General features: G+C 42.5%; 1 long non-coding RNA gene across 1 annotated transcript; it reads left to right on the top strand.

Moving 5' to 3' along the window:
• Window positions 1-8419: 8419 nt before the first annotated feature.
• Window positions 8420-11428, top strand: LOC126694127 (uncharacterized). Its single transcript, XR_007645601.1, has 3 exons — window positions 8420-10019; window positions 10097-10150; window positions 11360-11428. It is a non-coding gene; the product is annotated as an uncharacterized LOC126694127 (long non-coding RNA).
• Window positions 11429-14959: the final 3531 nt, after the last annotated feature.

Below are 14959 nucleotides of genomic sequence, written 5' to 3'. Positions count from 1 at the left end.
GAGATGTTGTTCCTGTTGCAGAACATAGATGTCTTCGCATGGAACCCGTATGAAGTGCCCGGCGTAGACCCCGAGTTCATTGTTCACAAACTCAACGTGAACCCATCATTTCCCCCGAAGAAGCAGAAACCGAGAAGAGCATCAAAGGAACACGTCGATGCAGTAAACCTGGAGGTCCAACGACTGAACGAAACTGGGGTCATAAAAGAAATATTCTTCCCGAGATGGCTAGCAAACACTGTCGTAGTGAAGAAGAAGAACGGTAAATGGAGAGTTTGTGTGGACTTCACAGATTTGAACAGAGCGTGTCCCAAGGACCCATTCCCGATGCCCAAGATTGATCAGCTAGTAGATGCCACGTACGGGCACCCGAGAATGAGCTTCCTGGACGCCTTCCAAGGCTACCACCAGATTGCCTTGGCGCCCGAGGATCGAGAAAAGACAGCATTTATATCCCCGAACGCAAACTATCACTACGAGGTCATGCCGTTTGGATTGAAGAATGCCGGGGCCACCTACCAGCGTATGATGACAAGGATGTTTCGAGAAAAAATTGGATGCACGGTTGAAGTTTATATCGACGACATGGTGGTAAAAAGCAGAAAAGAGTCGCTGCATATTGAAGACCTTCGGGGAGTATTCGAGATACTACGACGGCACAAGCTGCGCCTGAATGCCGAAAAGTGTACTTTCGGAGTGGAGGCTGGCAAGTTCCTGGGTTATCTGATCTCCACTCGGGGAATAGAGGCTAACCCCGACCAAATAGAGGCCGTCAATCGCCTCAAACCACCGAGCAATCCTAAGGAGGTGCAAGTGCTCACTGGAATGTTGGCTGCCCTGAACCGATTCATCTCCAAGTTTGCCGATCGCTGCCGGCCATTCTATCAACTTCTGAAGAAGTGGAAGGGGTTTCAATGGGACGAGAGCTGCGATGAAGCTTTTCGAGAACTAAAGGAATATTTGGCAAAGGCGTTGAGGTTGACGGCCCCGGAGCCTGGGGAGGATCTGTTTATGTACCTTGCAGTCATCGATCATGCCGTAAGTGCTGTGTTACTAAGGGACCGGGGAGTGCAAATGCCGGTGTATTACGTAAGCAAAACCTTGGTCGATGCCGATGGGGGCTGGCAAGTTCTTGGGTTATCTAATCTCCACTCGGGGAATAAAGGCTAACCCCGACCAAATAGAGGCCGTCAATCGCCTCAAACCACCGAGCAATCCTAAGGAGGTGCAAGTGCTCACTAGAATGTTGGCCGCCCTGAACCGATTCATCTCCAAGTTTGCCGATCGCTGCCGGCCATTCTATCAACTTCTGAAGAAGTGGAAGGGGGTTTCAATGGGACGAGAGCTGCGATGAAGCTTTTCGAGAACTAAAGGAATATTTGGCAAAGGCGCCGAGGTTGACGGCCCCGGAGCCCGGGGAGGATCTGTTTATGTACCTCGCAGTCACCGATCATGCCGTAAGTGCTGTGTTACTAAGGGACCGGGGAGTGCAAATACCGGTGTATTACGTAAGCAAAACCTTGGTCGATGCCGAGACAAGGTACCTGCCTCTTGAAAAGTTAGTTTTGGCCCTGGTGCACGCTACGAGGAAGTTACCCCACTACTTCCAGGCACACACAGTGTTCGTCCTCACCGAGTATCCATTGCAATCACTGTTGAAGAGATCCGACTTCACAGGACGGACCGCCAAATGGGGGACTCGGTTGGGATCGTTTGACATAAGATACCGACCTAGAAGCTCGGTGAAGGGACAGGTTCTCGCCGATTTCATCGCAGAATTTACACCCAAGAATGAAGGCAAGGTAATCTGTAGTGCGGAGATTCGCCCGTGGAGGTTATTTGTGGACGGCGCATCAATTGCTATGGGGGCCGGGGCTGGTATTGTCATAATCACCCCTGAGGGTATGCGACTGGAACACTCCTTCAGATTGGGGTTCAAAGCCTCGAACAACGAAGTCGAATATGAATCCCTACTGGCCGGGTTGAGGGCAGTATTGCATCTGGGCGCAAAGGACGTGGAGATCTACTCGGACTCTCGGCTGGTTGTTTATCAGATCACTGGGGACTTCGAGGCTCGGGACCCCCGAATGAAAGCTTATCTAAGTACGGCAAAGCAGATTATCGGTCAGTTTGGAACGGTAAAGATATCCCAGGTAGCCCGGTCACAAAACAAGCACGCTGACTCTCTTGCCACGTTAGCCTCATCGGCTACCGAGGACACGTCGAGGCTTATCACGATAGAACTTATAAGGGAGCCAAGCATTTGTGTGAAGAGTGTTCTCAACCAGGCCGGAGTAGAGGTTGCGCAGGTGGCGGTGGCCGGACCATGCTGGATGAACCCGATCATAGACTTCCTTTCCGAAGATAAAGTTCCAGAGGATAAGGCCGAGGCCAACAAGATTCGACGGATGGCTCCCAGGTACTGGCTGTCTTCGGACCGAAAGTTGTACAGAAGGTTCTTCGCGGGCCCTTACCTCTTGTGCCTGCATCCTGAAAGAGTCAAGGAGCTTCTGACCGAGCTGCATGAGGGAGTGTGCGGCGGGCATGCTGGGGGACGATCTTTAGCATACAGAGCAATGACACAGGGGTTTTGGTGGCCACAGATGCAGAAGGATGCCGCCGAATACGTTCGGAGTTGCGAACAATGTCAAAAGCACGCCCCAATGATCCATCAGCCGACAGGACGTCTAAATCCTATCAGCAGCCCGTGGCCATTTGCACAATGGGGGCTTGACATCCTCGGGCCATTCCCCCGAGCAACGGGGAACCGCCGTTTTGTATTAGTGGCTGTAGATTACTTCACAAAGTGGGCTGAAGCTGAAGCCTTGGCTAATATCCGGGATACTGACGTGAAAAAATTTGTATGGAAAAACATAGTTACAAGGTTTGGGGTGCCGAATTCGCTAGTGACAGACAATGAGCTACAGTTCGACAGCAACGCTTTTCGGACCTTTTGCAGCGAGCTCGGCATCAAGAACAAGTATTCAACCCCGGCATACCCACAAAGCAACGGCCAAGCTGAAGCAGTAAACAAGACTATTTTGAACGGGCTCAAGAGAAGGTTGGATGGAGCGAAAGGAAGATGGGCAAAAGAGCTACCCAGTGTTTTATGGGCCTACCGCACGACCCCCAGGAGATCCACGAGGGAAACCCTGTTTTCTTTGGCGTACGGAGCAGAAGCAGTAATACCAACCGAGGTGAGCTTATGCAGTGCACGGGTCGCCTTGTTTGACCTCGCACAGAACGCCGACCTGATGATGGAGCATTTGGATTGGCTAGAAGAATGCAGGGAGGCCGCGACTGTACGGCTTGCCGAGTATTAGCAGAAGCTGGCCCAAAGGTACAACCGAAATGTAAAGGCCAGGGAATTCCGTGCCGGGGAACTAGTGTTGAGAAGGGTAGTGGGGAACATGCGGGACATGGCTGCAGGGAAGCTTGCTCAGAGTTGGGAGGGACCGTACAGAGTCACAGCCATCGCGGGTGCAGGGGCCTACTACTTGGAAGACCTTGCCGAGAGGCCGCTCCCCCGACCATGGAACGCCAACAACTTGAAGAAATTCTACGCATAATCATCGGTGTAAGCCAGAACTTGTATTCCATTAAAATTAAGAGCATGATGAACTTTTTTGTATATGCTGTTTTTGACTCCGTAACCTCACACCAAGAGAATCGCCAATAAGTCTCTAAGGACAGAAACCTGACCCTCGGCTTGATCAATATCGCCGAGCAGGTGGAAACCTTACAAATAAATTTCTAAGGACAGAAACCTAACTCTCGGCTCGATCAATATCGCCGAGCAGGTGGAAACCTTACAAATAAATCTCTAAGGACAGAAATCTGACTCTCGGCTCGATCAATATCGCCGAGCATGTGGAAACCTTACAAATGAATCTCTAAAGACAGAAACCTTACTCTCGGCTCGATCAATATCGCCGAGCAGGTGGAAACCTTACAAATGAATCTCTAAGGACAGAAACCTGACTCTCGGCTCGATCAATATCGCCGAGCAGGTGGAAACCTTACAAATAAGTCCCTAAGGACAGAAACCCGACCCTCGGCTCGACCAAAATCGCCGAGCAGGTGGAAACCTTACAAACAAATCTCTAAGGACAGAAACCTGACCCTCGGCTCGATCAATATCGCCGAGCAGGTGGAAACCTTACAAATAAATTTCTAAGGACAGAAACCTGACTTTCGGCTCGATCAATATCGCCGAGCAGGTGGAAACCTTACAAATAAATCTCTAAGGACAGAAACCTGACTCTCGGCTCGATCAATATCCCCGAGCATGTGGAAACCTTACAAATGAATCTCTAAGGACAGAAACCTTACTCTCGGCTCGATCAATATCGCCGAGCAGGTGGAAACCTTACAAATGAATCTCTAAGGACAGAAACCTGACTCTCGGCTCGATCAATATCGCCGAGCAGGTGGAAACCTTACAAATAAGTCCCTAAGGACAGAAACCTGACCCTCGGCTCGACCAAAATCGCCGAGCAGGTGGAAACCTTACAAACAAATCTCTAAGGACAGAAACTTAATTCTCGGTTAAACTCAAATCTCCGAACAAGTGGAAACCTTACAAGCGAATACTCTAAGGACGAAAACACGATTCTCGGTTAAACCAAAGCCTGATGAAAACCTAACCCTTTTACAAATACTAAGTCCATTAGCGCTCTCAAATTACCCACAGCGCCGCACAACAGGTTCTCGGGGGTACCATTCTATTAAGCGGCCATAGCACTGGCATGATCTAAGCAAAACACATAAATAGATATAAATTCATTCAACAAATTGAAACGGAAAAGGAAACGGACTACTAATTAAAACAAATAAAGGCAATTGTTTAGTCACCACACCCCGGTGACGTAGGTAAGTAAAACCAATAAATTAAGGCAATTGTTCAGTCACCACATCCCGGTGACATAGGCAAATAAAACCAACAAAATAAAAAATAAGCTAGTAAATAAAAGTAAAATCAGCTGGGAGGTTGGGTCGGCGGTGTCACTTCCTGCTGGACGGTCAGGGGAAAAGGCGGGCCCTCACCGAGAAGCTCCTGCACAGTCGGGATACTGGTGGCTTCCATTTCCTCGGGCTCGGTGTGAGCCTCGATTTGTTCAACCAGCTCCCTCATACTGGCCGTCTCCTCCTCGTCAATAGCAACTGGGGCATCTTGGGCGGCAGGTGCAGGGCTCGGGAATGGAATTTGGCCGGGGTCTCTCAAAGGCGAATCCTCTGGAACTCCCATTGCTTGGAGAGCGGCAAACCACCCGGCCTCAAAACCCATATTCCGAGCCCGAGCCACTACCGGCTCTGCGGAATTTTCGGCATCGGCAAAACCGACATCGTACCATTTCTACTCCGCGGCCGCCAAGCCTGCCCTGAGATCGGCAATCTCCTCAGCGTTGGAGGTATTAAGGCTGATGGCCTGGGCTAGCTTGACCTCCGTCTCATTCTGCTGAGTCAGGAGCTCCGCGTACCTCTTCTCGGCCAATGCCCGGTTCTTCTCCGCAGCAGCAGCCTTTTTCTCAGCAGACTCAGCAGCCTTCAGTTTTTCCTTAGCTGTTTTCACCGCTGACTCCCGCGCCTCTTTAACGCGCTCGTTTTCCTCGGCAAGCTCCCGGGCCCGGGCAGCCACAATGTGGGCCATTTGAGCGGCCTAGCAAGCGCAAAGGTTAGAAAGGAAGCAAAAGGAAATCTATATGAAGAAGTAGATAGACAAAAGAAGTACCGCAATGGCGTGCCACTCTAACCGGCGCCCCACAGACTCCTCGGATCCCTCCTCAAAAGCGTGCACGTCCTCGGGAAGTTGGAGAGCTTCAGCCAAAGTTTGGGCAATACAGCCGCCCTCGCCTTTATCCCACATCCGAACATAGGCGGTTGAGGGCAATGGCTTGCTGTCCAGAAGGAACTTTGGCTCCCACGCTGATGCCACTTGGGAGGAGGACGCGCCCCCCGTGCCAGCTTCGGTTGGCTGCTCGCGGATAACGATTCCACCTGTTGGTCGGGGAGGAGTCCGGACAGCGGCATCCCCCAGGCCCGTGGATGGTTGCTCGGTTACTTTCTGCTTCTTACGAGCCCGTCCGGACTGCGAAGGGGGAGGGGGCTGAGACGCTTGACCCCGACCCTGGGTAGGCGGGGGCTGATTGGGCTGCCGGGCACCGGGCACAAACCGGTAGATGGTCATGACTCTCCTTGCCACCATTCTTGCACCGGGTTGGATCGTTTCAGCTAGCAAGGCAACCGCTTCTATAACTTGCTGTTGAGGCTCGGCGGGTGGATTCTCGGGATTGGGCTGCTCTTGGGCCTGGTCTCCTTGCTGTATGGCTTCGTGGGCTCTCTCTCTAAGGCGCTGAGATACCCGTTCCGCGGACTCGTCTCGCAGGGGAGCTAGTTCGTCCGAGGCAGTGAACCGCCGACCAAATTCCCTTGCCTCCCCGGTTGTAAGTTTTGGTGGCAAAAAGTTTGCATACCGGACGTCTATATACGATAGCAGGGGGCTGTCAACTAGTAGCGCCTGTTTGAAGGTTTGCCAAGTAGAGTAGACTGGCTCTACCCCGAGGATTAAGTGCGAGGCCCGGAGTTGTCCGTCCCAATGCACGAATATCTCAGAACGGAGGACGAAGTTCAGATCCTTGACGTGGACGGGTCTGAGGTTCAGAACGAACACCTTGCCGTCTGCAAAGGGTCAAGTATCGCATTAGTATCTAACAATAAGAAGAAAAAGAGAAGCAGAGGGAAGCAATTAAATCAAGAGAATAATACGAACCCACTTCACGCCGTGAAAGGGGGCAAGGGACGTCCCCGGCAAACCAATTGCCGCGCACCCTTACAAACTCCCCGGTGGAGTTCCTGTTCGAATCAGGTAGGCATGATATCAGCCGTACCCGATTGTCTCTCGTCTTTAAGTAGTAGTTGGTGGATTTGTTCCCATAGAGGCTATACATGTGGTTAATGTCATGATGGTTTAACTGTAAGTTAAAGGTATGGTTCAACTTACTAACACAGCTAACTACCCGGTAAAAGTTGGGGGGAAGCTGGTCGGGACACAGCCCATAGTATGTGAGTGCGTTTATCAACAGAGGATCCACGGGGAACCTAACCCCTCCTTCTAAAATGGACATTAAAGGGAAAAAGGCTGTGCCCCGCCCTCGGTGGAGTTCCATATCACTCTCATGACAGTAGGCCACATCCACGTCATCGGGAACATTGAATTTACTCCTAAAGGTGGCTAAAGCAGCCGGGGATTCTAGAAGGTAAGAGTAACCCATCTACAGTGACTAAAACTACAAAAGGGGAACTTGAAGAAATAAAGCTGAAGGAACAGGAAGGGGAAGAAAAACTTACTTTGGGTTCTAAGGAGGAAAGGAACACTGGGCAAGCGAGTAAGCGCACAGTGATTTGGTCGGCAGAGAGTAAGCGCAAGAAATCAGAGGTAAAGGAAAAATGAAATGGTGTTCAGAGGGGGACTATTTATAGAGCCACAAGGAAAGGCGGGAGGAGAAACGTTTAATCAAGCAATAAATGGGCACAATTTACGAGCGACCCAGCGAATGCCAAACGTAACCGATTCGCGCGCCGCTTCGGTCCACGAACCGTCAGGCAATAATGACAACTGCGCCTGGCGCCGCGAAACGGCGCGTCTTTTGAGATGAATATTAATAAGAAGTAGCAGTCATAAGCCCCAGGCTAGAAGGTTCCCGAGGTCAAAAGGCCCAAACAGATCCTTGATTCTGCTCGGCGACCGAGTATGAATCAAGGGGGGGCTATTGTACGGCACCGAGATCCTAGGCCCATACAGGCCCTGGGCCCAGTCCCATACCGGCCTTGGGCACAGGCCCAGCAGAAAGGTCCAGTTATCCTACACCCTTCTTGAAACTGCCTTAATGTGAAAACACGTTTTGGGGTCTGAGTCCCAACAGACGATCAGTTTAACTTTCCCGGGCAAGTGAATTGGTCGTGTCCGGGAAAGTCATGACATGCGCGGGAAACTCCTGATGTGCACGGGAGACTGAGTTGCCGAACATATCCATCAAGCAAGAACCAAGTTCCAAGGTCATAAATGCTGCACCGCCCTCTCACCTAAACATCCACTTTGACCAGATAATATTGGACCCTTAGTAGCACTAACGGTGGCTGTAATCATAATCTTCCCACTAACTTTGGCTATAAATAGAAGAAATTGGGGAGAAGAAGGGGTTCAGAAAAATTGAGAGAAAACAGTCAAGGAGAGAGTATCAACTGAGTGTTGCTTTGAGTCTCTCTGCCGAGAACGACCCATTGTAGGAAATCCTTAAACCCACTACAAATGAATTGTGAGCCCAAGTTACCTAAGGCCCAGAATTCTTGTACTTGGTTCTTACAATTGACCAAGTTACCTAAGGCCCAGAATTCTTGTACTTGGTTCTTACAGCTTCCAACTCCTAATTTGATTGATAAATTATAATCCAAGAAATCCCATTAAAAAATTCATGATTTTATTACAAACTCTAGAATAATTTAGACTTGATATAAATAACAAAATAATCCCAAAAATAAGGGAGGAGATTCTAGGAAAAGGATCCAAAAAAAGTCAAAAGAATTGAATTAGGAAAGGTATGAGTGGCAGTAAGAGTGACTTGTTTGTCAACTTTTCCACTATCACCCCCAAAAAACTAAAATCTATTTAAACGCTAAGACTTATGAATTACTATAATATAGGCATCAAAAGCAGATAGATATGGCCTCACATATGTAAAACCCATAATTCATAGTTATGCACAAAAGTACCTTTCTTTTTTTATTTTTTTTGGACTTCGAACACCTACAAATCATCAGTATAGAAGTATAATTTATGCAAAGCAAGGTGAAACTTTGGGAGGATAATTTATGAACCATTCAAGGGTCCATATGGGATTGATTTGTGGAAAAGTATAAGCAGGGGATGTGAGTCGTCCAAATTTTTTACATTTTGAGGTATGAGATGGTTCAGAGTGAGATTTTGGTCAAGCATTTGGTGTGGTGACAATGCTTTCAAGGAATTCCCAGACCTTTACACCTCGGTGGTGAACAAGGAGGCATTGGTAGAATCATATCTAGCCAACCCAGATGAAGGAGAGACCTGACATTGGAGTCCTCTTTATTCAGGCTTTTCGGGATTGGGAGCTGGAATCAGTTGCTTCTATTTTTGAGTTACTCTATGATAATTTAACTTCTGTGTGAGGGAATGATTGTGCCTTGTGGACATCATTGAAAAAAATGGATGTTTGAGGTTAATTTTTTCTATAATGCCCTTAAGGGCTCCACAGTTTCTTTCTTCCCGTGGAAGAGCACATAGATGGCTAAGGCCCCTTGAAAGGAGGCGTACTTTGTATGGACTGCAAACTCTTGTAAAAATCTTGGCATTCAATAATCTTTGTAGGAGGCTTTTGATGATGGTTGGTATAGTATGTGTTAGAGCAGCGTGGAGTCTATTGATCACTTGCTTCTTCAATGTCCTGTCACAACAAATATTTGGTTCTTTGTTTTCAAATTGTTTGGGTTAGTGTTGTTGATGCCCAAATCTATGTATGAGCCATTAGGATGTTGGCACAGACGTTTTTATTGCCATAGAGCAGCCAAGGTGTGAGAGCCGTGCCTCTGTCATGAAGAATCTGTAATAAGAAAAAAAATAAGTGGATCTTCCGTACTTTTATAATCGAAGAACATACTTTGCAGTCTTTATGTGATTGGATGCATGTGCTGGGCAGCAACCCTTCGATGTCTTTTATTGATTTTTTTACTCTCTTTCCCTATGATTTGTATTCTTTGGAAAGGGATCACACATCCTTATATGCGTCCCCTCTTATCCTTTTCTAATGAAATTATTTACTTATAAAAAGAAATTGTTTAATCAACTTTCTGATTGGGTGATTGTTTTGCAGTGAACATCTATTGCATTGAATATTCCACTTACATTTATTAGTGTTATTTTGCTCCCACTTGTGGGGAATGCTGTAGATCATGCAAGTGCTATCACATTTGCCATGAAAGATAAGCTTGTAAGCTTTCTAACATTCACTTTTAACAGTTTTTTTTTTTTTTAGAATGAGTTTTAACAATTTGAGCTTCTCCACAGGACATAACATTAGGAGTCTCAATAGGATCATCAACGCAGATAGCTTTGTTTGTGGTAGGTATTAACAATATGAGTTCCTTTTTAATTTCTATTTTACATTTTTTACTTCCAAAAAATAAAAGTTAGTTATAGTTAGTATTTGTACAGTTCAATTTAAATTACCTTGGAGCCAATATTTGAAGCAAGTAAATGCTTGGAGATGTTTCAATTGTCAATATATCATTATGTTATTGATGAGTCACTTTGTGTTATTGCTTCCTCAAGGTAGTAAATGTATTATTTTTTTGGTTGCTTGAAGTTTAGCTACAATGTCTTTTGTAGTTAAAAATATGTTAGTAATTGGTGCATATAACAGACATCAATTCATATCAAGGCCAGTCATCTGCCAGAGTTTGGGAATTAAAGCTGTTTCAAAGTTTTTTGTTTTGCACCACATTGGCTGTCTCTCAGCAAATGGATAAAAATTTTAACTGGAAAAGAGAGCTGGTGATGATAATATTGATCATGAGTAATTTCTACTTTCTGCACAGCTCTTGTTGCATCATCTGTCTGAAACTTATGTGATACACCTTCAATGATGTGCTCCTGTTAATACCTTTTAACATGAATTTGGTTTGGGTGATCTTTGCTGCCTGTGATGTGATGTTCATTGCAGCTTGAGCAAGAATCCTTTGAGACAAATTAATTTAGAGAAAAGAAAGGATAGAAATGTACAAGTAGGGAGACATGTTTAGCACTAAAAACTGGCATCCCTTTGAGATACATTTGTATTGATGATTATGCTGTTTAGTATTACTTCATTGAAGATTTTTATTTTATTTTATTTTATCAATATCTGCTAAAACCATTATTATATTGCTGCGGATTCCTTTTTCCGTAGTCCTTGGTTGGATTATGGGGCAAGCTATGGACTTAAATTTTCAGCTTTTCGAGACAACTTAGTAGCAGCCTTAATGCTGCAGGTTTGTATTTCAGTGATAGAAAAGCAAATCTCCATGATTTGGTCAAACTTTTATAAGAGAAGGAAGCATTTTAAGTAATATATGTCATCATGGGTTCTAATTTAAGCTGGATGATGGGAAATTCAGAAATTGTATATTTCAACATCTTTTTGAGTTGTCTTGTTCACTTCTTTTGTTTTAAGCAAGTTTGTGCTAATAGTTTTCCTTTAATTGTTATGGATTCCATTTTCTTTCATAATTATTATTAACTTTTGTTAATTTTATATACACATTCCTATATGCTGCAAATGCGTTTTTGCAGGAAGGAACTTCCCACTATTTTAAGGGACTAATACTTCTTCTTTGCTATCTGATAGTTGCTGCAAGTTTTTTTGTACATGATTCATCTGCAGGAGGTCAGTTCTGATTTGAAGTGTCCATTTTTCAAGCTTAACTTGCACCTAGTCTATTTCCCATTGAGAATTTATAATTATATGAACACACTATATAAAGTTTGTCTTGAAGTGGAGGGTGACTGTATCAGTAATCCATCGTGTCTGCAGATGACAGGCAATACAAAAATGTAGTTAATGAAGCAATGGATTCATGAGGACTATTTCCAAAAGCTTTGGTCCTTGTTTTTAGCTTTCTGCTTGTTCTTGTCAGTAAATTCAGTTGATTGGTATCTTGCCTATTATGTTCTCTCTTCTTCAACTACTGCTTGGTGGTCAAATGTTCACTTATATTTACTAGACAGAAGTGCCTTGTAAAAAATTGAGATACTTTTTCTTGTTAAATAATTTGTACCTTTTCATTTAGTTATGAAGGGGAAACACCCAATGAAATACTGGTTATATGGTCTGTGTCATTTGAAGAATTAAATTCATAATCATGGAAGGGATTTTCGGATAACACATTTGCATCTCGCGTATTATATAAAATCGAGATTTTTTTTGGTTATGTGACATGTTCCTTTCCATATTACAGGACACGCATCCAATGTTGTATGCCTCATTTGAAAGTATGAATTTGTCATCATAAGTGGGATTTTTGGAACTTATGGAAGCCATTGGGACTGGTAGTTGAGAGTTTTTTTAGGAATTATAAAATGTTACTTCATCATTATTATTGTAATTTTTTATTATTTTTATTAAATCTTATCTAATGGTGTTTGTGATATTTTGTAATGGCCTGACTCAAGAAGATTGTCATGTGTAGAAAGTTTTACAAAAAATGCATTGGTAGGTTAGTAGCTGTATATTGATGGTTTTGTGTCAGGAGCTTAATGGCATTGTTGGACTGGTAAGTGGTATTTGAGACATGTACTTTGAATTTGATGGTTCAAATTGAAGACCCTTTTGAGTTTTGGGAATAATAATACAATGGGTAAACACCGACAGTTTTAGAAATTGGATATAATCCAGATTAGGACCAAATTGGACTAAATAGGACCACAATGGACCGAATAGGACTAATGTCGACTGTATAGGACAGAAGTAGATAGAATGGACCGAACAAGACAAATGTGGACTGAATAGAACTAAAGTGGATAGAATGGACCGAATGACCTGGATAGGACTAAAGTGGGCAGAATGGACTGAATAGGACCAATGTGGACCGAATAAAAATGAAGTGTATAGAATAGGACCAATGTAGATCAAATAAGACCAAAGTTTATCAAAGCTTAGATAAAGAAAGTCTCTAGCAAAAGCATATAAACTCACCAAAAATATTAGAAATTTTTACTTCAAATAAAATGAATGAAGATGCTTAGAGTTTCCTAAGAATTTTTTTAGTGATCTTGTCGAAAAATGATGGTGGAGATGATGGTAAACAGTGAGGTACCGGTGGGGAAGTATGAGGGAGCGAGAGAGGAGTGTTAGTGTGTTTGTGATAAAATGGGAAATAAAAGTAGAGAGGACCACTAAATTGACCGGCCAAGAGAAAGGTATAGATATTTGTGAGATTTGAGGGGTTGAGGAGAGTGGGGTAGGTGGGGTCAGACGTGTGGCTCTCCAAAAAATCTAATCCTATTTTCTTGTTATTTCTTTTGGTATGGGGCTGGGGCGTTAGAGCATTCACAGTTAAAAATTCTATCATATTCTATTTTACCATCTTGAAAAGTTATTTTATCAATTATACAATACCATTTTATAATACACTCAACATTTCAACTTTTATTTTACCATACTACACATTAAAATAATATATCTACACAATAAAATAATATATCTATATAATAAAATAATATATTTTGAAGAGAGAGAGAAAAAAAAATGAGACAGTGGAGAGAGGATATGAGACCGTGCAAAAGTTGTAGGTAGAATAAAATAATAATTTTTGGATTTGCAATACTACTGCAGTACCATCGCAAATTTGTGATGGTACTATAGCAATATTGCAAATTCTTTTAGCTTTACCATGCCAATTGCGACCAGTTGTTGATCTTTTTTTGTGCTGAGATGGTAAATTTTGGCAAGATATGACAAATACCATGCCAGCTGCGAATGCTCTTATACAATAGGCCCTTTCCACTAAAAACATAGAACAAGTTGTGAAAAAAATCCATATATTTTATTAAACATTGATGATGATTTCGAAGAAGAGAGCCTTTTTAAAAAGGTATTAAAAAAGAACTATTTCAAGATTTGATTCCATGTGACATGTAATATTCCTAATTTCATGATTTATATCGATCCCATGTGAGAATATTTTGCATTCAATGATTCAAAATTAGTATGTGTCACACTTTTAACTCCAACTAGTTGTAGACCCATGCGATGTGTGGGAATATATGATTATTTTGAGATGTGTATAATATATAATTTACTCTTTAACTTAATTGTATATAATTTGTTCTTTCGAAATATTAAACAATTTCTAAAAATAATTTTTATCTTTTTTTTTTTTTTTTTTTTTTTTTTACAAATATATAAATTTATCATTTTTGGTATTTTTGTTTGATATTATCCTTTTGGTTGAAGTGATCCATATATGATTATTATGAATTATATTTTTCTTAATTTCTTTTAGTACAACTAAAATTTTTAAGTTTCAAATATATTATTTAAAATTTTCATTCTCTCAAAGAGATTATCACAATAATAAAAAATTATCACATAATTATGATTGATATTATTCAAATAAATGATAGGCACATAAAAATTAATATAGTCATGTAGATTGTGTTTTGATATAAACTCAAATTCTTACTTCCAAACTAACTAAGGATTAACTCAAATAAATATCAAACCAAAACTATAAGAGGGAGTGAAAAGACTTGATGCGAACTCAAAAAATACAGCACTAACACGTATCAAGATTTGCAAGAAAGAATTATATATATATATATATATATATATAGAGAGAGAGAGAGAGAGAGAGAGAGAGAGTATATCACATTTTTTGGGGAGAGAATAACAAATATAGAATAAAAAATAATAAGAAGAATATTCAAAATAAAAGATATAGTTGTAAATACCAAATTATCAAAACCATACTATGTAATAGAATAACATAATATTAATATATAATATATTTATAATAAAATAGGACCACATCTAATAGCCAAAGAAAAAAAAAAAAAAACAGCTTAAAAGCACAACCAAATTAGATCAACTTAAGTAGAGATGCAAGATTGAATTAAAAATCCACCAAAAGAATACACACACACACAGTAATATCACATTTTTTTTATAGGAGAAGAGTTCAAAAAAAAAAAATTCATAATATGGATTGAATGAGAGATAATAGTTTATTTATAGTAAAGAAGATGGGATAAGAAGAGTCAAAATAAGAGGAAGATGAATGGATAGAGAAAGAGTAATGGTAAGGTAGAGAGGAGTAGGAAGATCAAAAGGTAAAAGATAGAAGGAAATGTTGGAGAAAGTGAGAAATTAATAAAGAGAAGAAGAGTTAAAAA

Source organism: Quercus robur, chromosome 8 (genome assembly GCF_932294415.1).
Source record: "Quercus robur chromosome 8, dhQueRobu3.1, whole genome shotgun sequence".
NCBI classification, from domain to species: Eukaryota; Viridiplantae; Streptophyta; class Magnoliopsida; order Fagales; family Fagaceae; genus Quercus; species Quercus robur.
Note: the sequence above shows the minus strand (reverse complement) of the source record. Positions and strands in the feature narration are given on the sequence as shown.